At 41.5% G+C, this 26,859-nt stretch overlaps 1 long non-coding RNA gene across 1 annotated transcript; it reads right to left on the bottom strand.

The window, feature by feature from the left end:
* Window positions 1-608: 608 nt before the first annotated feature.
* LOC308481472 lies at window positions 609-26,353 on the bottom strand. Its single transcript, XR_013988699.1, has 4 exons — window positions 26,191-26,353; window positions 6,656-6,771; window positions 2,990-3,080; window positions 609-1,025 (listed from the first exon to the last, which is right to left on the bottom strand). It is a non-coding gene; the product is annotated as an uncharacterized lncRNA (long non-coding RNA).
* Between the last annotated feature and the right edge of the window lie 506 nt (window positions 26,354-26,859).

Genomic DNA, 26,859 nt, shown 5'->3' with positions numbered 1-26,859 from the left:
TCTGTGTAAGGCTTATTCTCTGCTTAGTTACCAGCACTGAAGCTGATCTGGGTAGAATGAAGCTTAGTTCTGTTATACTGTATAGCTACTTCTGTTATATAGTCTGAATGCATAAACATAGCGTGGTGGTATATTTTAACAACTGGGCTGCAAATATATTAGGGAGATAGTCTTCAGATACCTTTGACACAAACAAAAGTATTCTGATGAGACTCTGCAAGCCAAGCATTAGTGCAGCTTTTCACCACCAATAGAATTGCTGTGCACTGAAATAACCAAAAAAGGGAGATAGTAATAGAAAGAAAGCAGGCACCATATGTGATGGATTAGGGGTGTGTGTGGGGGGGGGGGACCATCTTAGGAAGTTTAGAGTTCCTATCAGAGCGAGACCAGGAACTGAATCGGAAGCTGAAATGACTGTGACACTGAAGTGAACTGGGTTTCCCAGTGGTTTACTGGCAGAGATGGAGATCAGGCACTATGGATGATGGTTCTGGGTTTTGCAAGAAATAAAATAGACTGCATCCACTTCTCTCTGTCTCCAGTAAAGCTAGGGCAGAAGAAGCAGCTAATTAATATGAAGAACCATCTCAGGGTTACTTTTGAGTTGCTATACCACTGATTTTAGCCATAGAGAAATAAACTGTGATGTTATAGTCAAGCAGCAAACCTGAACATTTCATGGAAGTAGGTTTGTTGTCATATAAGAACTTTTTGCACAAATATATGACAGAACAAACTTAATGACGAAATCATAGCAGCATGTTTTGCTGATAATAAGTTCTTATAATTCTATCAGACTCATAAAGAGTAAGAGGTCAATTCCATTTTTGCCTCATTTAGGAAATATAAAACCCACCATATTAATGTAGATTTTTATTATGCTGTTATTTTGAGGACTAACAGACTGAAACACTGTTAGAGCCTAGTGGTTAAGAAACTGAGCAATGAACTGGATCCAGATTCAGCCACGAACCCACTGGGTGGCTTTTGGCAAGGGTCTTCTCTCTGCCTCTGACTGCCATCTCTGAAATGTAGATCACAATATCAGCCTAGTTAGCAGTTTTTGTAGGATAATGGAGATAATAGATATGAAGCACCTGAAGCACTAAGGGTGTGTGTGGAAATAATAGAAAAAAACTTATTCTTAGTGTTACTTCCATGTTGCAAACCTTTGAAGGTTTCTATAAGGTTTTAAAGTTAAACCTTAAAAAGGAAAAACAAATCTGTATGAAAAAAATGTGCAAAGAGAAGAAAGATGGGACCTTTGCAGTCAGGATGACTGTGTTTGATGGAAAGATCTGTTTTTGATTAACATGCCAAAAAGGACTTAGGTTGAAAAATTTACTAGATGCTTTGAAAGGCAAACCATTTAGAAATATGTCATAGAGTCAGTCCTGGGAATGATTTAAAAGCCAGTGTTCTCTTCCCATTCAAAAATAGAGGTGGGTGTTTCTACCTTTTTAGTATGTCATTTGCTTAATAGAAATAATAACACCAGTCCTCTGAAAACCAAAATACTTGATAAGCATTTGGTGAAATTTGTTAGCCTAGGCCAGTGATTGCCAACATGGCACCCATTTGCCCACAAAGGCCTTCTCTGGCTTCAAGGAAGCATTCTGTTGTAGCAAACAGAGTATGCTCGGGTGTCTCCTTGGTTGCAGCGTGGTGTGGTTCCCCCAGCAGTTTCTCTGGTTTGCAGATGTGCCCATGAACTCCAAAAAGGTGGTGTCCCCAGTCTAGGCATTATAAATGTTTGCAGCGGCATATGGCAGTATAATATATTGGCTGGTTTGGTTGGCATCCCTCTGCCTTGGGAGACAATGGGGGAGTGTGCCTTTGGGAGTGAAGTCAAAGGATAGTGTAAACTGGCATTTGCCTGGTGCTTTTGCCAAGTGCTACCATGATCAGCTGATGATTGGCACTTGCAGAGCCCTGTGCCTCTTCAGCTGCACTAGGGAGTTCTTGAAGGGGAATTCCTTAATGCAGCAGATCCCAGTGGAACAATCAGGGGCTCATTTTAAGCTCCTGATTCTTCCTTTTGAGCCATGTCCTTACCTGCTCCACATCTGACATTACATGTGGGCATAGGTTTGGGGAAAAAATGGCCCCATGGGCCAAATTGGGACCCATGCTAGATCTAAGCAGGCCACAGGTGGGATGCTTCCACTCCTGCAGATACACTTGCAGATACAGGTGTGTAGCAAAGGTGGAGGTATGAAGGCACCATTTGCTGTTCACCTGAATGAGGTATGAGAGACAATTGAAGGAAGATCTCAAGTTCTGGCCCCTGAAAACCACTATAAGTCATGCACTAGGGCTCAGATGTAGACTCAGATTCTCTCCTGTCCTTAAGACAGTATTTCTCAATTCACTCTAGATGCATCTTTTCCCAGCTTGGGGTTCCAGACATTGTTGTGGGCTTGTCATCTGCTTTGGTACCTCATCAACCAGAGCAGCTGAACTAGTTTAAGTTCTCAGCAGCAATGAGAAGTTCACCAGAGACAATAAATCATTGACATAATGAATTTCTGGCTAGTGTGTGAGGTGATTCAGAAATATATATCTCAGCAGATTGCAGCAATCTGTGGCATTCCCATCAGGTGATGAATACTCTGTTGGAACACACAATTCACATGAAGAGAACAAGCAAATGGAAAATAAGACATGCAGTATGGAAAAAATAGCATTTTAGTATATTTTTAGGACATTAAAAACATATATCTGTTTGGATTGTTCATGAAAGATGTAAGTGGCAACTTTTCTCTCAGGAAACAAACATGCTTGCACATTCCATAAAGAAAAGAGCTGATTGCCAGTGCCACTTAATCCTGCCTGGAATTAATATCAAATTCATACATATCATAAGAAAACTTATTTGAATAGTGTGTTTTGAAGTATTTAAAGAAAATGAAGTACTGCAATTTTTGATCCCACAGCCACTCTGCTGCTGAATAATGAGCTTTGATTTATTAAAGTTATATCTCACCTTTATTCCATTATGGAGATAATGGCGATACACAACCAGTCTCACATCAAGGCACTGACCAGACCCAGACTCCTTAGCTTCAGCATGCATGCTGTTTGTGTCATAAAAATATAAGGAAATACTTGCTGAATCATCCCAAATGCCAACCTAGTCCAGTATCCTGTTCTCACAATAGCCAACCAGATACCTAAGGGAAGTCCACAGGCAGGACCTGAGTACAATAGGCTGTCCCCACCTGACCCTTGGAGAACATGCTGTTGAAAGCAACCTAACACAAACTGAAGGTTTTCAGCAAAGCTAGTTATGGGCTACCTTCCTCCATTCTTCTAGGCTTGGCTTGTAATTAGTTTTTTAAATTGCTTTTTGGGAGAATCCTGAAAAAAAAAACCAACTCTTGGGATTTTCTGAGTTCTTTCCAAGAAAGTTCATGAAACAAAACATAAGGGAGCTCTTAAGATGATTTAGCACTGAAAAGAGAACCTGGTGTAAGCTTCTCCTAACCCTAGCTGCTTCCAATTTAATTGCATTGCAAGGGGTTGGACTGGATGACTCTTAGGGTCCCTTCCAGCTCTACAATTCACAGAGCATGGAAAACTATGTTCCCCACACCAGTAAATGCCTTTTATGAATTTAAACATTTGGTAAAAGCATCACAGAATCTTGTGGCACCTTAAAAGCTACCAAATTAATCTACAGTGGTACCTCGGGTTACATGCACTTCAGGTTACAGACTCTGCTAACCCAGAAATAGTACCTCAGGTTAAGAACTTTGCTTCAGGATGAGAACAGAAATCATGCGGTGGCAGCAGGAGGCCCCATTAACTAAAGTGGTACCTCAGGTTAAGAACAGTTTCAGGTTAAGAACGGACCTCCAGAACGAATTAAGTTCTTAACCCGAGGTACCACTGTAGCTGCACCTGATAAGACAAATTCTGAAATGATGGAACCTTCTTCAAAAGGGGGCATCTGGAAATCTTAGCAATGGGAATAACAGAATGGAGCATCAAATGCAATCGTTTCAAAATAACTATCATCTTACAAAGGGGATTAATAGAATCAGTACACCACAACTGGATTAATTTAAACACACTTCTAGTTAGTCCTTAGCCCTGCTGACACAAATCAGGAAACCATGATTGTTTGGGTCACCAAACTAAAACCATTACCCTCCCAAAACAGACAATGCTGTGATTTATTATTTTTTCATATGAAAACACTTGTCAGGCAGTTGGTAAATTGCTGCGTCTGCAAAGCTAGATGATAATCTTATTTTGAAGCTTCTTGAAATGCTTGCTCAAAAAAACAACAACACTATATAAATATATTTTAACGAACTTGACAGATTTTCCTTTTTTTGGAAGGGGAAATGGAGTGAAAATATTAACATCAGGCATAATAAAAGACTGCAGTGCTGAGCACGCTTACAAAATGGTAAATTCAAGTGCATTCAGTAAGACGTCTTCTGAGTTAACATTCTTCTTCTTCTTCTTCTTCTTCTTCTTCTTCTTCTTCTTCTTCATTTACATTTATTCCCCAGCTTTTCCTGTTACTCTAACATACTCAACTCTCTCAATAAAAACAGATCTTCTTCCATGAGAGTCTGATTTAGGGCTAACCCAGGAGTGGGGACCCTTTGACTCACCAGATGTTATTATTTTTATTAGTATCATTAATTTATTAATCACCTTCTACCCAACTGATTCAAGGTGGTGTACAATAAACACAATTTAGAACATTAAAAAAACAGCAGATACATTTAAAACAGTTCAAAAGCAATTCAAATAACCACAACTCCCATCAGCCCTAGACGGCATGAGCAATGGGCAGGGAGGATGGAAGTTGTTGTTCAGCTATATCTGAGCTAACCTAACCATTCTAGTCTTCCCTGCATGATAGCACTTTGTGAATGTAGCTTTTCCATTTGAGAAATGCGTTAGCCTCTTTGCTTCTCTCTGTTACATTGTATTCTGCTGCTTGTGGACAACTTAGAGGTGTCCGCTGAAATGCTTTGGCTCCTTAGACTTAGCGTCTTGCAGTTGGAGTGGGTTGGTGAAATTGGGGATGTAGCAAACATGATTCATTAAAAAAAAAAATCCCTCAAGTCCTGGGACAAATTCTATGGGATTCCCACGTTTATTATGTGGGAAAGTGTTGAACATCTTGTATGCATTATTTTTTTTCAGGCTTGGACTCTCTAACTCCCTGTCTGCTATGCTATTGGTTCCTATTAGGTATTGCTGCAAGGGTGGGGAACCTCTAGGGCCACATTGCCAATTTTAAATTGCCAAGCGACCCATGCCAAAAAACATACATGAGCATTGTTCTTCCTCAAGAACTCATGCAAACATGTGCATTCTCCCCTTCTCTCTTTGACAAGAGTTGGAAATGGATTTGGGAGTATGAGGAACTAGGGTGGAGTTGCAGGGGGCGGGGGCAGAAAGAAGGAAGAGCCAGATTTCCCTGGCTGGTAAATCAGAGCAATTACTTTATTTAAAAAAGGGAAATTTGGAAATTGTGAGCTGGTAGGTAGAAAGTGTGCCAGGTCCAGTAGGGTTGGGCCCTTTGGCAAAATGTCTTCAGAGGCCTCCTCGCTGCTGCTGTTGCCACCACTACCCATTTGCTTGCCCCATTCCTCTAGGCCTGGTCCAAGGGAAAAGGGCAAGCCAAACCAAGAAAGCCTCTTGTCTTGTGGTTTACTCAGAGCAGGCAGTGATGGGAATGTGGTGGAAGAAGAGGAGAAGCAGGGCCAGGGAGCTCAAGAGACTGGCAGTGGGCCCCTGGTGGGGCATAGAGACATTGCCAGTGATACCGACTCCAGAGGCACACTCTATTTAGAAACATACTAATAGCCTGTGGTAGATTTACATTCTTATGAGTGTGTGAACCTTTTGTATGCAGTGATTCAGCTATGCCTGGATGTTGGGACCTAAGTCCCGGGCACCTCAGCCTAGCCCCCCAGTGATCACTCAGAGAATGGCAGACAATGGGGGCAGTGGAAAGCACATCTGGCATCAGCCCTGGGCTGCCAAGCACATGCTGGAACCCTCAGAGGCCAATGTTGGTCAATGTAGCAGACATTTTGAAAATAAGAAGCATTGGGGGAGATGGGTAGCCAGCAAGGCAAGTGCATGCTTACAGATCCTCATTTTATTATTTTTATTATCCTTTTCTGCAACAAAATGGGGCTTATTTCCAAGTAAATTATGCTGGCTGTTTGCCATAATAAACATGATAAACATATTTACAAGTAAACGGGATCTCAGGGTAGCAGAAGCAAATCCTATTTTTTGGTATAATTATGTTACTATGCTTAAGTCAATTTAAAATGCAAACCTGGGCATGCATTACAACAAAAATCAGGGCTTGCACACTGTTTTCTGTTATTGCTCTAACAGGTCAGGAATGTAGAAGGAGTTGTAAAACATGGAATTGAGGAGGAGAGAGAAGAGAAAGGTTAATTATGTGCATCCCAAATGAAGTAAAATATATGGCTATCTAAAGCTCCCCCTCCCCATTAGACCATTAAGTTCAGGGTCTAAAATTACCTTTCTGCACCACTGTCCATATGTGCTCAGTGTACATTCCAATCTTTTATTTCTAATTCCATAATCATTGCCATCAAGCACTATGTGGGCAACATACTGATATAAGAAACCAATGATTTACCTATTTACTCTTTCCCAAGGGCAGCGCTGAGTCTAAGGCCAATTGCTCTGCTCTCAGACATCCTGCTAGGTAAAAGTCAATCCATCAGTGAGTCATCCAGTTGACACCTGCTGGTCCTGCAGTGTTTAAAGTGACATTTCATGGACAATGGGGTTAAATGCTGCTGAAAGATTGGATGGAGACATTTTCCTCTGTTAATTTTAATTCAAACACATAGCACTGGGTGAGGACTATGGTCATGAGTGGCATCACGTAAGTTCTAAGACCAAAGGTGTATTCAGGACCTGATTTTGATTTAGGTGCCACTGGAGTGGTGACCTGATGAGCTTCAATTTTACATCTCTTAATCAGCTGGCTATGACATTGGTGTCAATAACTGATTTATTCAGGAGCTACACTATCACAGATTTAAGTTGTTAGGAAATGTACCTTATGCATCCCCCTCCCCCCAAGCTGGTCGTCATCAGTCAGCAAATATATGTATGGATAGTGCAAATCAGAACTGATCAACATATTTTGTACCACATTGTGTGATACAATTAGGAGCTGATTGGTGCTTAAGAAGGAAGGACTATATGGGCCAAACATTTCCCATACCTGTTTTATACCCTTTGTCATCAAATCACTGCTCCCTGAGTCATGCAAAAAATTAAAATAAACAAACACAAAAATTAAAATGAACAGACATAAAAAATAAACATAAAGTACAATAAAGTTAATTTTGAAGACAGAGGTAATTATTTTATATTGTTAATGTAGTCCAGCTTTCATTTTGCAAGAAGTCTAGGGAACCAAACCCTTTATTAATGGAACTTTCCCATGTTAAGGGATCACCTGACACTATTTCCCCCTTGATATTGTGAAACAGAGTTCTTGGTATTGCTCTGAATGTATCATTCCCATGAAGCCCTGCCCTTTATATTAGGGTTGAATAATTAGATCACAAGGTTTAGCATCGTGATGCAACCTGCTAGCGTTGTGCACATATATTATCACTTAAGAAAAGGCCACCTTAAGTCTAGTGCAGCACCAATTTCTTTTTTTCCCTTGGGAATAGTTCTAAGGGTGGTGTCACTCTTTCGGTGTGTGACTTCTCTGTCATCATTTAACAAGCCTAACCTGAAGACAACAGGCTGCATTGTAAGACCAGGCTTTGATTTTGCAAATTCATACACATACAAATAAGTACACGCAAACACTGGCCTTAAGAACACTCCTTTTTACTCATGGGCAAACTACTGGCGAAGCAAAATCCAGCGCTTTTTTGTGCCTTCAAAGAATTTCTCACTGCAATACAAATAAATTAAAACACAAAAGAATAACCCAAACATACTACACACCTATTTATTTAATGACACAGTCATACCTTTTGGGTTACCATTCACAAACCTGATGACATGCCAAAGGTTGCAATACCAGCTGCAGTAGATTGGGGCACTCAGACAGGTTTTTTTTTTTTTTTAATGTACAGTAATCCTTCTATATAGCACTGAAAGCTAATGGGAAAAGTCAGAAGTTAGCATCTTGTGTAAAGCTGGATGCAATTAAGCCTGTTGATTTTTCTGGGCCTAAACATGGCTCCTGGATTGTGGCTGGATAATTTTATTTATTTTTTAATCATCTTGCCATGCAGCGTGGGCACTTCTTTCTGAAAACTAAAATTCATGTTGCTTGGGCATAATCTGTTGTGCAGTCTCAAAGTGCCATCATGCTGTCTCAATGGCAGAACATTGCCCTGGGACTGACCGTTCTGTGAACTGACATAACACACGACAGTACAATTTTTAAATGAATAGGACTTCACCAATTAATGTGACCCTTAAAGCACTTCCAGGACCCCATAACAAAAGTGATAGGATGTCAGGTCTTAAATGCAGCTTTTAGATGCCCACTTCAAAAGCAGGTGTGGCTCTTCAGAAGTTGCTGAACTACAGGTTCCATCACCTCTGGCCTTTGACGATGCTTGCTGGGGCTGATAGAAGTTGTAGTTCCATGTATAGTAATGCCATGACCTAATTGCCCTGAGATATTTTACCATCTCTAGAATGATGTAAATTTTCCATGTTAAGACAAGTAAGTTCTTTGCTCCTAAATGCCAGAGTTGTTTAGCACCTGCACTTTTCACTAATGCCAAATCAATTCATACAAGTTAGAATGCCTGTTGGGTATCAGTGGCAAAACATCAGTTGCTAGCATGGCTTTTGTTGTATGTATACTCTGATTCAGCAGCCCTCAATTCCCCACTTTGCTGCTCCCCAGTGTGTCCTGGGCACCTTTGCTAGAAGTACTGATAAGAGGATAAGCAATATGCTAAAGAAAACACTCCAATATCTCTGTGTTGTTATTTATTAGGTGTTTTAATAGTCAGTTAAATGGACATTTATATATTGACCATACATTTGACAAGCATCCATGTTTGCTGAAAGCTTAATTCCCTTTGGGCCATAGTAGCTGATCAGAGACCCCCAGTAGCTTCATGCACATTCATGGCATGTTGCTGAACTTTGATAACATTTGTCTCACTGTGTGGCCAGATGCCCCCGAATTCTGGTTGTCCATGTGGTTGCATTCACTGTACTGTATGGTGGGATTATAAGTAACCATCACAGTGCAAATGGTTACAGTATATGTACCACCTTGAAAATCCCATTAATAAGGGATTTTATTTTAAGGCTGAGATGGATAAATTAAAGCTGGCTAATTTGACCACCCCCAATTATTCAAGAAGTTAGAATATATGGGTTATTATTATATTTGCTAACTTGTGCCTGTTTACAGCAGGAGTGGGATGCCAGATGTTAAAGGTAAAGGGGCCCCTGACCATTAGGTCCAGTCGCGGATGACTCTGGGGTTGTGGCGCTCATCTCGCTCTATGGGCCGAGGGAGCCGGCGTAGAGGGTCATGTGGCCAGTATGACTAAGCTGCTTTTGGAGAACCAGAGCAGTGCACGGAAATGCCATTTACCTTCCCGCTGGAGCGGTACCTATTTATCTACTTGCACTTTTGATGTGTTTTCAAACTGCTAGGTTGGCAGGAGCAGGGACCAAGCAACGGGAGCTCACCCCATTGCAGGGATTCGAACTGCCAACCTTCTGATCGGCAAGCCCTAGGCTATGTGGTTTAACCCACAGCGCCACCTAACGCCAGATGTTGCTGGACTATATCTCCCATCATCTCTGACCATTGGCCACATTTTCTGAGGTTAACAGAAGTTGGATGTTGACATCTTGGAGGGCCATAGGTTCTCCGCGGGTTACAGAACATGGCAGTAATTGGGAAAAAGTTGTCTGATTCTCCTCTGCAATATGGACCAATTAACTTTATTTTAAGACTTCTTGTCCTTGTCACATTCTGCCTGTCATTTGCAAACACATTTTATTTTGAAATAATAATGTGTTAGTTACCAGTCCTATACACATGTACCTGAAAGTAAGCCCCAGTGATCTGAAATAAAACCCAAAACGTCATATTGCTGCTTCCTGTCATGAGCTTCCAGAATAGAATGTGACAGATCTCCAAATATGTAAATCTGTTCACATTACACAGCGAGACTGGACTTCTTAGAATAAAATTCCAGCAGAGATATTGGATTCCTGCATGGCTCTCAACATTACTGTTTTTTTGTGGGTGGGTGGGGAGTTGTGTCTGTTACTTTTGCATATTTATAACCTACGGTAATTGCTAAGAAACGAGTGGTAGATATGGGGGGGGGGGGGAACTGCTCTCCTTGAGGTTAGTATAAGGCTGCTGCAGTTCCTTAGCCCTGCGAAAAGGATGGCAAAAGTACCCTTGGTGATAAGCCAGAAGCCATGCTATAGACATTAGGAGACTTGCGCTAGGGATATAAGCTTTGAAAGAAATGAGGCTTTAATTGGTGAAGAATGTCTAAAAGTGAAGGCAGAAGGCCAAATGGAGCCCTGGGTGTAACTTGAGCGATTCAAATGGAGTTTGAGATGAATCGGACTCTGTGCGTGTGAGTGTGTGTATGTGTGGAAGAGAATTGACGTAAACTTCCTGTGAGAACGCTGTGTTCGGTGGCCAGGCTTTGCTGAGTAACAGAGAAAGGAGTCAGAGCTGTGATTATTTGCACTGACCAGGGCTTGTCTGGCCGGGGCTGCGCTGTCTCCGCACAGTTGGACTAGATCACGCTTGACACAGTCGGAGAGGGAGAGAGCAACTTGTGGCTCCAGCATGTCGGCCCGCTAGGCAGGTTGATGAATGTTCTGAGCTTTAAGAGCTTGCCACCCAGGCCAGGCCAGCCCATCCACAATGAGTTACAGTTTCCCGATTTCCCTCCCAACGCCTCCTGCCCCCCTCCTTTCCCTCTCCACCACGACTGCTCTCCACATAAACACTGCTACTCTATCTTCAAAGCCCAGTCATCATGTCACTGTGTCAGTTCAGAGCAGACTGGAATCACCCTGCTGGAAAGCACTGGCCAAGCCTCTCCAAATAAATAGGATTAGACAAAATCTTTTCTTTTCTGTTTTCCAGTTTGAGGGTGCTTCTCTCCTCAGTTCTTGTTGAGGGGCCAGTGGGGTGTTTTACCCCCCCCCCCCTTTTCCTCCCTGAAAAATCAGGTGTGTGGGGGGGAACACAGGACAATGCAGGTTTGACGTGAAATATTTCACTGGCGATGGTGACACATTCCCTGTTGACGCCTCTTCCCAGAGGTTAGGTTGTGCCTCCTCCTGAGAATCTTTTCCGCAGGGGAGAGATGTCTGTGGGAAGGAAGCCTTGAGGGATTGCACAAGGCTGTCATCTCCCAGGGAAAAATGTGCTTTATTTCAATGTTGTTCCCACCAGCATCTTTCCCGTTCCATGCATCTGGTTTCATTTTCTCCACAATGGTAGTTTCAAGCTATTTTCTCTTCTTTTCACATCTCCCCCCACCCTCTGACCCATCCAGAAACGATGAATTTCATCTGTGCTTGAAACAGGCTGAGAAACAATAAAAAAGTTGTGGGTGCCAGGGGAAGATTGCTCTACAAACCACCACTAATTCCACAAGTCTTCTCTGCAAATAATTAGCAATAAAACCTTGCATTAAAACAATTTCTATGATGTTGAAAACACTGCGCACCACACTCAGATGAGTGGATGAACTCAGGATGTGGCTTTTTAATTGTGTGAGATAAATGCTCACATTTTAAGCTTCATGGTGTGGTTGATTCAACAAGGATAGATTTCTGTAGTAAAGTTTAGTGTCCCCCCTACAGATTTCTTTTCTTTTTTTTTTAGTTTGGAAGATTATCTTCATTATATACTTATATACTTCATTATATACTTCAGTATATACATTATATACTAAAGTATATACTTCATTATATACTTTAGCAATATTGGTTAAAGAAGACACATACCAGTTACTGCAATATGAAATAAACTATTGGTGTTGATGCTGACTATGCTTGTTCGGTCCTGAAGAAAACTTTAAGAGACAAAAGGTTGAGTCATTTCTGGATGGTTACAGACATCGCTGTTACAGTCAGGTTGAATTTCCTAGCCTATGACAATTTTGGAGCACATCGTGTCAGGCACCTGCCAATGAAAATACAGGTGCTTCTCAGATCTTTTTGACAGACTGAGTTGTTGAAACTAACTTTTGATAGATATAGACTCATTTTTAATTGTTTGCTTAATTGTATGTTTTAATTCAGGATGTTTTAATGTCATTGTGTATTTTAACTGTGGGTTTTTTTTAGTTGTAAACCACTAAGAAACTATTTTGACATATAAGTGATATAAAAATTAAATGACATCAATAGGCTTGCCATACATCTGGAAATTTCTGGACATGTAAGGAAATTGGATGCCTAAAATGGCATCCAGTGGAAATCTCTTTTCTGGGTTTTTTTCTGGTTTTTTTTTTCAATCAATCAATAAAATTAACAATAAGCTAAAACCAAATTAAAACAAATGACAGCTTCTATATGTTTGAATAGGTTTGCCTAAACAAAAATGTTTTTAGCAAGTGCTTAGAATAGTACAGCAAAGCCACTTGTCTGATGTCAATAAGCAGGGAGTTCCAAAGTGAGTCTGCACACTAGAAGGTCAATGTCTTAAGAGCATGGAATGAGTATTACAGTATGTGTTGCCTGTAACCTTGCCAGTTCTGCAGACAGGTGAGCAAATATTTGTAGCAACCCCATCCCCATTCCACCCCAGGTCCCTGTATCTCCACATCCTGGCACCGTTCTCAAATGTTAGTGTCTTTCTTTATTTCTTCCAGCTGTTATGACAAAGCTTTCCCTGCTGGGTAACATAATTACATTTCTGGTCACCACTGGTATTGGAGATCGTATATTCACTATGTGTGCAGAAGGAAGAAATGTAAAAATAACACGTGATCTTTCTGACTTCTGGTCATAATGTTAACTATATAACAATGTAACATTTTGAGAGCAAAAACGTGATATTTTCATTCATGTATGTATTGCATCTATTTCTCCTCCCCCCCCCCCCATCTAGCAGGATTTAGTTCTGTCTAATGCTGAAATTTACTTGTAGCAGGTCTCTTTAAGTATTAGTTGTTCATTATTGCTACTGGGGTTCGTTTTCATTGCTAATGAATTAATCTAGATGCTCTAGGTAGAGGAAACCACAAAAAGACCTGATTAAGCAAGTGTTTCCTCTTCCCTGGCTTGGAGTGATGCTAAGTGCAGAAAACATGAGAGAATATTTAGCTGGCCTAAGAAAAATGTGCAAACTTAAACTAATGGTTTTTCAGTGCTGTCTGCCATTATTGTGCATTTAGGACACCCCAATAAACTGCAATGTATTTTCTGGGTACCAGGAATTACTTATTTAAATCTAAGCCAGCTATAGTTCGAAAACACCTGCTCACACACTATTGTACCTGACATGCAAAGACAAGTTGATTTCCATCATGTCCGTGTCAGTTTCCCAACAGGTAAAAACTGGCATCATTCCTTGGCAGGAGTTGCAAGCTAAATTATTGTTCTGGCTGATCCCTATGCTGAAGCGATCCCACACAGGCTTTTTCTACACCCTGGAATAATCAGCAAAATTGCAAGCAGTTATTACTGTAAATTCATCTGGTTGTGCAGAATGACTCATTAGATTTAGACTCTATGGCATTGTGCTGTTCGAAGTATAACAGGTGCATCTGAAGGCAGTTCTCACCATCTGCAAAGAATGCCTTGAAGGATTAAGGCGAGCTTAAGCACTGTGATTTTCATGAGCATTGGTGGTAGAAGGATAGGGGATGGGGACTCCCAAAGGTATTTGAAGATTTATATACTTGTTCAAACAACTGAGCCCAAACAGGTATGAGGCATGATTCAGCTAAGTCAGGTGCTGTTGAAAACATGTTGATTTCCAGCTAAGATTTCTTACCTCTCTCTTCTGAAATCAGTTGCACTCTGAAATCAATTGGCTGAATTGCACCAAATAATGGTTAAAATGGTCTTTCAGCCAAATAATGTTTATTAGTGTGAATTTCTCCAACTAGAGAGTCTTTTATGAAACTTGGCACACATTTTTTGCAAAGCAATTTCCCATTATATAATGCTTTCTCAAGCATGCCATTTTCACTAATATATGTGGTTTATGCACACTTTATCCTAGTATGTGCATTTTTTGTATACATTACTTGGCCAGAGAATTGTACTGTTAGATGCAAGTGTACATTTTGAAGGATGTTTGTGTTTTGGTTTACAAACTGTTTCAAAAAGTATGAATTAGGTAGGTTCAGCTATAAATGCAAACTGAGTTGAATTTCTCCTCCATCTCTAGTGTATTTTGCCTAGATTAGTGACCACCAGAGACAGGGCCTTCTCTGTGGTAGTCCCATGGCTTTGGAAGTCTGTTCCAGTAGCAATCTGTTACTCTTCAGGATTTTTGAAAAGCTCCAAAGATGTTCTGGTTTTGATTGGCCTTTCCTTGAGTAGGCGCCATCTATTTGCTAGAGTGGATTATGGTATAAAGGATTTGAATGGGTTTTATTATTTTGTGTGTGTTTTGTACTATTTTGTAATATAAATGCAGCTTTTATTGTTGCAAACTGCTTTGGATAGACTTTTCACATAGCAACCATGACTCTCTTTGCCAATTTGAACCGAGATGTGATTAATGAGATTACTCCAGAGCAAGCAGTCTGAGGATGAAGCTCTCATTTTATTGGAAATAAGTTTCCAAAGAACTCTGAAGGTATTTTTTCACCTCCAAATAAATGTGTTTAATCTGGGCTCCAGTTATTTAAGTGGAAAAGCCACTTCACACCTAACTGTGACTTTTTCATTTTGATTCCTCCTTGAGCTCTGACTGTGTATGACTGGCTGTGCTTAACTTAGAAAGAAGGTGTTGCAGCGTTAGACTAAAGCAGGGTTATGGGCAACACTTTGAATTTGAAAATATGTAAAGAAAAGATCAAAGTCTGTTATGTTAATTTTACAGCAGCTATAGTTAGCCACCAGTCAGCTGCTTCAATATGCATTTTAGCAATTATTGAAGAGTGACATTCCAAGGGTTTCTTTCCTCCAGCCAGTGTATGAACTGGTCTCTTAGATTACTTTTTAAAGCATGGTTAAAGATATGATCAGAACTACAATGGTTATGCAAGCTAGGGAGAAGAGGTATGAGTGGCATTTGGCTATTTATGGCTAACAGCATTTGGTTCTGCCTGATTCTGTGGAATAGCAGCCAAGTCTTCTAAATCTGACTGACCATTCAGGATGTCAATTTCATGCCAATCTGTCCCTTAAATCTTTTATTGCTGCTTTCATTGCTGTATGGAAAGAGGACCTTTTACTGAATAATGGAAGAGACAACCAATCAGGTGCCTTGCCACCATCTCCTATTTGGGGGGCTGTAGAAGAGGGTGAATAGTTATTGTAAAAATGGTAACTCTTCTTTCAAATGGACCTGAAAACACTGCTATTCTTTGCCACAGTTCTGACAGAGCAGAGAACTCACTGGATAAAACATAACTGGCACCCTGATCCCATTGAATTATTTATTGTTTCATCAAAGTTTTTCAGAATGCAGTGTTTTCCAGCACCCACTCTGTTGTTGCAAATCTAGAGTTAGTGAACGTTAGAAATTAGTAAAATGGCAGAATTTTGATGACATTTGGAGTATTAAAGGGAAGATGCCAGACCAGTGGAAAAAAGTACAGGCTAAGTTTCCTTTTCAGACCAGGGCGGCACTTGGGATTGAGGCCATTAAGCATGACAAAAGGTGTTGATGGCTCATCACAGAGAAGTCCTTGGGTCCCTTGGCAACAGTCGGTTGCCAAGGTTATCCTGAGCGATGATGTAGGTTGCAGAAAAATTGTCACCTTTTAATACTAGGCTTGGGATAGCAGACAGAAGGGGAGGAGTTGTTTGGCAAGGGGTTTTCTGGGAACAAGAAGGAGGAAGTTGGTGTAACTTGATGCAGGGGCTGAAGGGCAGAACCATCCAGGCGGGCTGGCAGGCAGGCTGGGACAGAGACACAGAAATGTCTGGGAATCGGATGCTGTACTCCTGAGGGGAACAAGCCCCTCTTGAGATGCGAATGCCGTAAACTCTGCACTCCATCCACTGAAAGCTTCCAGTGTAAATACGTGTAGGATAAGCTATATTTCTTAGACACAACAGTCTGCGCTGCGTCTTGATTTCCTATGGAAACACAACCCTGGGTAAGCGCCTGGAATCTTGCTACCACTTGGCAGAGATTGGGGATGGCACGAAACCTTTGTAACACCATTTATCTTTACATGTGCCCCTCTAAAGCCATGTTCTAGAATACAGGCAACTCTCCACTTATGTGGGGCTTACATTCCAGGCCCCTGTGAGCAGAAGAGAAATGTGTGTTAAGTTGGGAGCCTGCTGCAATACATACAACTTCCCACCCAACAGCTGTTGAGTTGGGTAGCATGGCAGCAGCAAGAGATCCCATGTGCCATTTTGGAGCCCTTGGAATCTCCCCGCCCCTCACTGGACATTTGGCTCACAGACGTTCTACAGAATTAGACCTGCAATGCTGAATGCTTCTGGTGGACATGAGCCATGCATCTGAGCCATGGGAGACCACTCACAAAGCCTCCCCAAAGGTCAGTATAATAGTAGAAAGGCAAAGACAAACTCTGTTCACACACAAAAATAATAAGAATCATGAAATTAAAGCAAGTTTTAGAGTTATGAATTAAAATACTTTAAAAACAAGGAAGGAAGGAAGGAAGGAAGGAAGAGAGAAAGAAAGAGAGAGAGAAAGAAAGAAAGAGAGAAAGAAAGAAAGAAAGAAAGAAAGAAAGAAAGAAAGAAAGAAAGACTATATCATTGGCACAGAGTATATTGGCTGTTGTTTTAAACTCTGTCCCTATCTCCTAAATTCTTTGATTGCATGCTAGCGTGAGGTAATTTCTCCTGTTGTAAATCATTGTGAGAAAAGCCAAATGGAGAGGAGACAGCAGAGCATGGGAACCTTAGAGTTGTACTCTGCAAAGCACATAATAGTCTGTATTCTATATACACTAACTTGGGCGTAAGTCTCATTGAACCCAGTGGGGCTTTCTTCTGAGCAGATGTAAGAATATAAGAATAATGCTACTGGATCAGGCCAGCAGCATATCTAGTACAGTGTCCTGTTATCACAGTGGCCAACCATACACCCATGGAAAGCCCAGCAGCAGGATCTAACCAAATAATCCATACAAAATAGCCCTTTGCTCATTGTATGGAAGGTCCAAGTAAGAAATTAAAAGCTCTTCCTCCAGAGTTTCTATAGGATAACCAGTAAGTGAAGCGGTATGCTTTTCAGCCTTAGGCAAAGGTAAGGGGACCGCTGACCATTAGGTCCAGTTGCAGACGGGGTTGCGGCGCTCATCTCGCTTTATTGGCCGAGGGAGCCGGTGTACAGCTTCCGAGTCATGTGGCCAGCATGACTAAGCCGCTTCTGGCGAACCAGAGCAGTGCACGGAAACGCCGTTTACCTTCCCGCCGGAGCAGTACCTATTTATCTACTTGTACTTTGACGTGCTTTCGAACTGCTAAGTTGGCAGGAGCAGGGGCCGAGCAATGGGAGCTCACCCCATTGTGGGGATTCGAACCGCCAACCTTCTGATCAGCAAGTCCTAGGCTCTGTGATTTAACCGACAGCCTTATCACGTTGTAAAATGGACACTACAATGGGCTTTAAAGAGCACCAAATTGGTGTAACAACAGCTGGAATATCCCAGTTGATTACATCCTCTGGAGGATCACGCTCTTCCTGTACAGGTGGTTTAACTCTGGCTTTCTGAATGCTGGCTCCCAAAAGGAGTGCACTTCCCAACATTTAACAAAGGTTTCTTTATATTGCCGTAAAATACTTGAGATGGAACCACCCCATATTTACATAATACATGTTTTTTTCCAGGGATTAAAGCTGGAAGCTTTGTTGTTTTGAAAAGTTAAATAGGATCTCTTTACCCAAGCTCTACCCTGCAAACTCCTTTCAGCGAGATCTGTTCTACTTTTGGGTATCCCAAGAAGGTAGCTTACATAGTCAATTGCCAGCTTCCTTGAGTCCCAGTAAGGGACATTCCTCTTGTAAGGAAGAAAGGCCAAATCCCATTTAGAAGGCTGCAATACTAAACCACTCAAGGCACTTTTAGTTAACTGACCCAGCTGTTTAGGTTTTCCAAATTCATACAGCTTCATAGACTGATCTTTTTATATTTTCAGTTCCCCCTTCCATCCCAAATGATTTTCATTTATCATATTGATGCACTTGTTTCTGTGATTTCTTCAGATGGTTTTGGCCAAACAACCAAACTCTCAAGCTTATCTTTTATATGGTTTAATTGATGGTAAATTTGCAGAACAGTTCTACTAAGTTTGTTCTTCTAAGAGGGAATCCCAAAACTGCTGTGTTTTCCTCAAATGGGCACCAAACTGGCAATGCCCTTTGACTCTGCCCAAGGCTTCTGGCTTGCTGGGCCACACTCCTTGGGACTGCAGATGGACAGAGTTGCTACTCAGCATGCAGGCAGTTGCTCTAATGGGCATGAATGTCTCAGCCCCTCACCGACTAAAAGCAATTAAAAGATGTCTCAAATATTAATAAGCATGAAAGAACATGGTAGACTTCACCTGGTGTGTACATGATCGTAAATAATACATCAAGTGCACATGTTGGAAGAGGGAATTCCATAGCCTGGGTGCCACCAATGTGCTGGTAGCACAGACCAGCTTCAAATGATAGGGACATCTGGAGAACTCAGCTTTCCCCTGTTCTGGGAATAGACTGATAGGAATCAGTGAAACTGAGCAGTTTATTAGGCTGATAACCATAATATTTACCTTTCGTGTACTTCCAGAGGAGTAGCTGTGTTAGTCTGTTGCAGCAAAATCAACAGTGTCTTGTGGCACCTTAAAGACAAACAAATTTATTCTGGCATAAGCTTTGCTTGAGTCCCTGGAAGCTTATGCCACAATAAATATGTTAGTTTTGCATGCACTGCAGCTGATCTACTTTCAGTGTTTTCCTTGTTTATGTCAGAGATTGGGTACAGAAGGGTGTGTGTGTGTGTGTGTGTGTGTGTGTGTGTGTGTGTGTGTGAACTGTGCTGGAAGTTCCTTCCTCTCATCCCAGGATTCCCCAGAGCCTTTTGTGCTTTCCAAAAATACACCACTCATTTCCCAGTTCTCTGCAGCCATGATTGCTGTAAAACTCTGGTCTTGTTTAGAAGAGAAAACAGATTCTTAAGAATCTCCTGTGGAAGCTATAACAGCAACCAGTTCATGTTACTGGTATGTTTTTAGGCCTCATAGATTCCTCAGCTAAGGCTGCAAGCATTTCTTTGCTTTCATGGGAGTAAATCCCATTGAACTCAACGTACAAGATTGCATGGTAACTGGCTCACAGTAGGCTGTTGCTGCATTAAAGGGAACAGTGCAGAAAAAACTGAGTCAACGTGCTCCATACAAGTCTGAAAATGGGAGATATGTAGACATAAAAACAAAAGAACGAGGACATGTTTTTATGCTAAGATTCTTGCTGCCCAAAGCATTCCTGGAAACACAGCTTCTGACAGCTTTTGGTGGGATGTGAAGAAACCGCCCCCCCATCTTTTTTTAAATGCAGAGTTGCAGGTTAAAGAAACCACATGAATACTATGCCTCAGCATTGTAGACATGGCCTGTAGCCCCAGAAATTATAGCTGCTTGTTGCATGAATTACTTCTTCCCCCTCCGTGCTCAGTCTATTCGCAACAATAATAGCAGAACTGTTATTACTTTTGGCCCAACAAAACAACACTGTGGAAATGCTGCTCCAAAAGGAAGTGTTTCCAGTTCCACATCTCTTTCAAGAGTTATTTTCCCATGTCGTTTCTGGAAACTTTTCAGGAAACCACATTCCCTTTCTTGTCCCTATCCAGCAGCCTGATCTTTTCCCACTCAGAGTAATGCTCGGACCTCTTCATCACAAAGAATGAGCTGGAATGGAAAGCTAAAGCAAACGGTTTTTATATATATATATAAAGTGCTGGGTTTCTAGCACTTATTCATAGGGTTTATTTAAAGAAGAAATATCCTAATGAGAGTGAATGCTCTGCTTACCCGTTCTTGGGAGATGAGGATTTACATCGCTTTCTTTTTTAAGCTGCCGGATCTTATCCCCATTCTTGAGCAACTGCTGTTGCCACTTAGGTCAGGCTGACCCCAGCCACAGCTTAACTGTGTGATTGTTGGGGAGCTGTTTTCTGTGTTGTTCCATAGCGGGGTTTTTTTTCTTTGGTTTTACTTGGCTTGAGTCAATTCCCTGCTTTTCTTACAGTTCTCAGAATGAACCTGGGAAAGCAGAGGTCCAGACACTGCCACTTGATTCAGCTGTAATGACAAACTACAGGTTGGCACTGTGTGAACGAGTCGTGTGCTCATGTATTCTTTCCTTCCTGTGTACGCTCAACTTTAGCTCAAACCGTGTGAAGCTAGTTTGCAGGCTGTTTGGAGGGCATCTGCAAATCAGGGTTTGGTTTTTTTGCCTGGATGAAAAGATAAATTATGAGGTGAGAGAGGAGGAGTAACTGAGTGTTTAGATTGAGAAGGTAGTATGAGTGTGAGTGGCATAAGGAGTGCGAGGAGGAAGCATGCCATCTTGATGCTTGTTCCAGCAGTGAATTGGCCCAGTGACACAGAATGCAAGGGCATTTGTGTAAGGGCTCATCCACACTCACCTTTTGTCCTGTGCTTTCTAGAAACGGGGGTCTGTGCTTTAAAGCTCCATATCCTGCTCTTTACTGGTGAATCAGAGCAAACTGCAGAAAATCCTAATTGCTCTTCATACCAATTCAGTGTTAAAGAGTGGGTTTCCCGGGGGGGGGGGGGGGGACAGCAGCGCAAAAAAAAGTGCTTGGACATGGAGCTTTAAAGTGTAGATCTGGGCCTAGAAAGCACAGGGCAAAAAGAGTATATGGATGAGCCCCCTGTCACTTCTCTCTGCATACTGTGTATGAGCATGCACTATCCTCTAATTTTGCCTTCCTAAATGTACCTGAAATAATTTTCTGGCTTTCTATTCCCCCCCACCCCTGAAAATGCACTCTGAAAGAAAAATGTAAAACAATGATTTAATGGAGGACATTAAAAACTGTCACATCAACACACTGTACTAAATAATTTCTGTAACACTATTTTAAAGTAGCATTTACTGTCAAATACAAATGCAATTGTAATTGTAGCACTTAATGTGCTAAATATTGCAGTAAATATAAAATGCATCTTTTCTTCCTTTATTTTTCAAAAAGCAAGACGAAGAACTGGATGACTAATGCTAGCTCTATTATGCAATCTTCAGTGGCAACTTTGAAAAGGCGACTGCAAGCTTAATGACTATTGCATGGCCAATTAAAAGCACTCTGTTGGCCTTGTTTCATTATCTTGCTATTCTTCAAGACCCTTTTCCATTGACCCCATTATTCAGTGCTGTGTTTTGAGAGGGCCCTGGGCAAGAAATTCTCACTGCCACCAGCTTTCAAGGAGCCAACACTGAAATCAAAGAATCATAGAATTGTAGAGTTGGAAGAGATCACCAGGGTCATCTAGTCCAACCCCCTGCAGTGCAGGAATCTTTTGTCCAATGTGGGGTTCGAACTCACAACCCTGAGATTAAGAGAGTCATGCTCTGCTGACTAAGGTATCCCTGTGGCATAAAAACCTGAGAGCTCTTACTCTGTATTTTATTCTGTTACTCAGTCAAATTTCAGGAAGGTCTGGAGTTTTATTTTTAATTTTAAATTGACATGGAATATCAGATGGAAATAAGGTTTTGCTTTATGTCTGTTGATTGCCATGTGTGATGCCAGAATGGAATTTTGTCCAGGTGTGACAACTAGATCATTTGTTTCCTGTGCTGGTCCCGGGGCTAACCGAGAGGCGAGGTCTGAGTCCAGTCCGAGGTCGAGGGTGCAGTATGGAGGCAGTCCATCAAAGCTGAAGCTGGGTCCAAGGCAGGGAGTCGGGTGAGTTCAGGAGCTCTGGCAGAGAAGCAGGACAGGGTGCAGGCAGGGACAGGCTACCAACGATGTTGCTCCCGCAACTTGGGACTGGGGCTGGCTGGCTTTTATCTGCCCCAAGGCATAGGGCGGCCCCGGTCCACAAGTGACTCGCCTCTCCTGGCCTGGAGGCGAGCATTCCTCCTGCGGGAACTTAGTTCCCTCCGCCTCTCTGCCCTGAGCCTCTGCAGCTCAGGAGAGGCTGGAGAGTTACCAGACCCAGAGGCAACCTCAGCTTCCTCTGACGGGGCTGAGGGTGGAGCACCTGCAGGCAATGGGTCCTCCATCCCCTCAGGAGCCAGAGCAGACTCAGCTGGTGCCTGCACCTGAGGATCCAGCACAGGTGAGGACCCTTCAGGCTCAGGCCCCAGCCCCGGCTGGTTCTGGAGGCGGGGACTCCTGTGCAGGCTGGGATTCCTCAGGTTCAGCTTCTGAATCTGATTCCCAGGCCATCACACTTCCCCTTTAGCATAAAAACAGACATTGCTTGACTCCCTAGAAGGGGTGGGGAACATGTGGTATTCCAGATGTTGTTGGACTCCAACTCCCATCATCCCCAGCCAGCTTGTCTACTAGTTGGGGATGGTGGGAATTGTTGCAACTTCTGGAGAGCCACAAGTTCCCCATCACTGACACTGGTACAAGTTAACATGGGTGTTCTGTACCAAATTTGCCTTATTAGTTGGGCTTTGTGATACTACTGTACTCTGGATTTTGTGGCGTTAATTTGGGAAGCAGGGGCTGATGTTTTGAGGAACCCCCTTTTTGGTAGGGAATTAGGCAGAATGTTCTCCAGTCCAACAATTCTAACGCTGTGCATCACAGTTTATGTATAATTATTAAAAGAGCTGCTGTGGAAGAGGGGAGTACATTCAAACAGCAAGTAAAATAGGTTAAGGGAAAAGGCAGGAAAGGCTAAATGTGAATGCCCCTCAGTTAAATTAACATCAACAGCCAAACAGGCAACATGCTATAACAGGCTAAGAAATGTGGACTTTTTTTTACTCATTGTCTGAGAACCTCAAGAGACACACACATTGCCATTCTTATTTTTTTAAAAATAGTCTGATCAGTGCTTTTGTTGTTTTACCTACCAATCCAGTTTGGGGAGTGAGCCAGTGTCTTTCCATGAAATGAGAAAACAAGGATATTTCTGCCAAGTATGTTAATTTGTGCAGAGTTTGGTTATGAGCAATACTTGTTGTAACAAAGAGCAGTCGCTTGACGGCTTCTGTGCCATAAGGACAGTTAAGATTTTCAAGATGCCTTTCCAGTTATTGGGATGATCATGCTGTTTTGAATTTCTTTCTTACACTGTTTTGATTGTCCTGTGTGTGGGAGGTGAGAATTACTAGAGTAAATCCCTGCACCACAGTTCCCTCCAGGCAAATCAAGACCATAAAATGCCACCTTGGATGGAAGGGACAAAAGTATATTAGATGTCCATGGGTATCAGCCATTCAGTAAAATCCTAGTTTTGTTTTATTAAATGTTTTGGTGAGAGATATTTTAATGAAAGGCAAGACATGCTGAATTTAAACCTTTGGTTTCAAAAATCTACTGCAAGGAGTTAAGATTTGGAATTGACCAAATCTGTTACCACTTCATCAAATCCATCTTTAGCTATGCTAAAATGTGGCCTTCAAGAAATGGAAGTAGGCATATCAGCAAGTTTAGCCAAGAGGAACATCTGGTGGAACATCTGACAGCAGGGCCTGCAGATCTCTTTCTTCCCGTGCAGAATATTAAAAGGAAGTTTTGTGTAATCAGAGTCAGTTTTACAATGAAGCAAAATGAAGCAGTTTTTTCAAACAGCAGAATCCAGAAGTAATGCCAGTTTCCTGTATCTAGGCCCTGGTCCTGAGCAAACGGGCACCATTTTGACTGTGCGTTTAGGTGCAAAAGGGTCTAAGGCTAGCACTGAAAGTCAAAGGGCAAGTATCAAAGCAAGATGCTGAGATCTACTTTTAGAGGTAATTAAGAATATTAAGAGCTTTTGTTGGAGATTTTTCATTTGATGACAACTTAGTGTTAGCAACACAGAAAAGGTAAAGGTAAAGGGACCCGTCTTTATTTCTATATGCTTACAGCTTGGGTTCTGTCCAACTCTACTTTGCCTCTTTCCATTCACTATTGGGAAATGTAAAACATGCTATAATTTATTTTCTTTATGACAGAAGTAGGTAAAATTTGCAGACATAGTACCTCTCCAGAGTGGATAAAGCTTGCCAGATCATAGCTAAATCTGTTCAGGACCTTCTGAGTGGGGCACTTTTAAAATATGAGTGCTGGTGGTGGTTTTTTTGGGTTTTCTTTTAGAAAAAGAAACATCTATAACTTCTTAATTGTTGAGCAGAATTGGATGAAATTTTCAGGCAACATTGATCCTTCTGAAGGCTCTGCCAAATGTCAGAAGCATAGATGCAGTGGTTTCCCAGAAGGGCAGCTGTGTGTGTGTGTGTGTGTGTACTTTATGTGTGTGTGTGTGTGTATGTATGTATGTATGTATCTCATCAGACCATAATCCCTATGTGCTGCATTGCTAGTTCAGGATTTGGGATTTGTCAAAATTCAATGTACAATCCTAGTAAACTGCTTTGTTCCTTTGGCATGCACATCTAGAACATAGTACCATGGTATAACACAATTAATTTGTGCAACCTATGGGCTGATGATAAATATAGCTGATTCCATTCAGATGAGTTGTAGCAATTCTGATGTTAGAAGAGCAGGTCTGCAGCTCTTCCTTATTGGCCTATTCTTCCTCTCTCCAAGGAACTCAGGATGGCATACACAGTTTTTGATACCTCTTTATTCTCACAACAATTTGTTGATTTTTAAAATAGTGGTTTTTAATTGTTTTTACTGGTAATTTTATTGTTTTATTCTCTTTGTAAACCATGTTGAGGTTGTGTTTTTTTAAATATATAAACAAGCAGTGTATAAATTTTATGAAATAAACACACCAACAGGATCTCCATATGTAATTGCATATGATTAATTGCCCAACTCCTGTGGGAAAGCCTTTTGAGAGACTAGCTAATTAAAATGAAGCAAGCTGTGCTATGGCCACTGCTAATGGTGAACTCCACTCATGAGAATCTTTTGAATAATTTCTCTCCCTGGAGAAATTTGGCAAAATGGTGCCTCTAATTTCTCTGCTTACAAATGGCATAGCGAATTTCATTTCCATTTATAAATTGCTTCCTACAAAACTTTTCAAAGTGATTAAACAACAAAAAGGACACACATAAAACATTTTCACATATATAAACAATTTCAAATCCAATACAGATACAGACTGATAAAAACCTCCACTTGTAAGGCTTGTTGATGGCTAGCAGTTGCTTAGGTTACTCAGACAAATGTCTGCTATCAGCCTATGTATTTGACTGAGTAGTGGCTGAACTAAAAGGAGCAGAAACAGAGAACAAGCTAAGAAATGTACTATCTCCCATATTAATTTGTCATAAAGTTGCAGCTGCGATTTTGCATGCATACACCCATTGATTTCAAGAGTAATTTCCCATGTCTTCTCCTGAGTGCAACATTTTATCCTATGTGGCTAGACATCTCCTTTGCAGAAGCATAATATCAATTAATAGTTTATCTGGTTAAAGCAGCAACATAGCTTAACCATCAGCCAACCATCTGCGATTGTCTTTTGAAGTTTAAGAAAAAAACAGTTTGCAAAGAACAGGTGAAGCATGGGATTCGGTGTAAAGCCATGCCTATTCTTCAAGTCCCCATATAGGCAGCCAAACAGGATTAAGTCATTCAATATAAAACTAAATGCATTTATAGGATTTCCAAACTCTGTACCCACAGAGTCTGGGATTTTGCCAGTAAATGGGTGTCCTGATTCCCTCCCTGACCTGATTAAACTGATTACACAGCATTTGCCTTTAATACTCTGCATGTGAACAAAGAGATATGCAAACCCTAGTGTCAGATGTTCCACATTAAACAGAACCATGCATTTTAAGAACCCTGGATTAATTCATGAAAGGTGCAGCTCTCTGGCTCCCTTAAGAATTTGTATTTGAAAACTCACAGTGTTTTTCAGCAGACTCAAAGAAGATGCTAGCGGAGAAGCAGGAAAGCTGGGAACCTCACTACCATTAGCCCCAATATGCCATGCTCTTGTAAAACGAGCTGCCACTCACTTCAGCACCTCCCAAACTGTGAGCACAAAATGTATACTTAGGACTAAAAGAACACACATCCCAGATTGGTTGCACCATTGACCTTTATTCTTCCCCCTGAACTGTAATTTGTGACTTTGTGAATAACAGGTTTTAAATGTGAGAATTGTTCAAACATCTGTCATTAATATTTACGACTTGCAGGCTCAGCCAAAGAAGTTGCGAATGACTTCAGATAAAGATGTAAAGTTCAGCCCCTCTTTCCTGCTTCCTTGTCCTCCTTGCCCTCCTGGCTGCCTGGAGAACAGTCCCCATGTTTCCCTATCTCCTCCACCTCCTGCCCAGCAGCACACCAGCTATCTTGTCCTGGGCCACAAATAACCTAAGAGAGCCTCTGCATTATAAAGGGAGCCTCATATGTTCCAGTCCTTTCATGTGGATGAATTAGGTCAGCTTCATAAATGCAGCTCTCTATATGGATGGTTTGAGTAGGAGTAATTTGGCAAACCTGGATGGTTTCATTCTTTTCCCACAGACGTATAGGTGGTATCTCAAGTATAGGAAGTGTTATTAGATTT

The sequence above is a fragment of the Podarcis pityusensis genome, assembly GCF_964106645.2.
Source record: "Podarcis pityusensis genome assembly, chromosome: 7".
Classification (NCBI taxonomy): domain Eukaryota; kingdom Metazoa; phylum Chordata; class Lepidosauria; order Squamata; family Lacertidae; genus Podarcis; species Podarcis pityusensis.
Note: the sequence above shows the minus strand (reverse complement) of the source record. Positions and strands in the feature narration are given on the sequence as shown.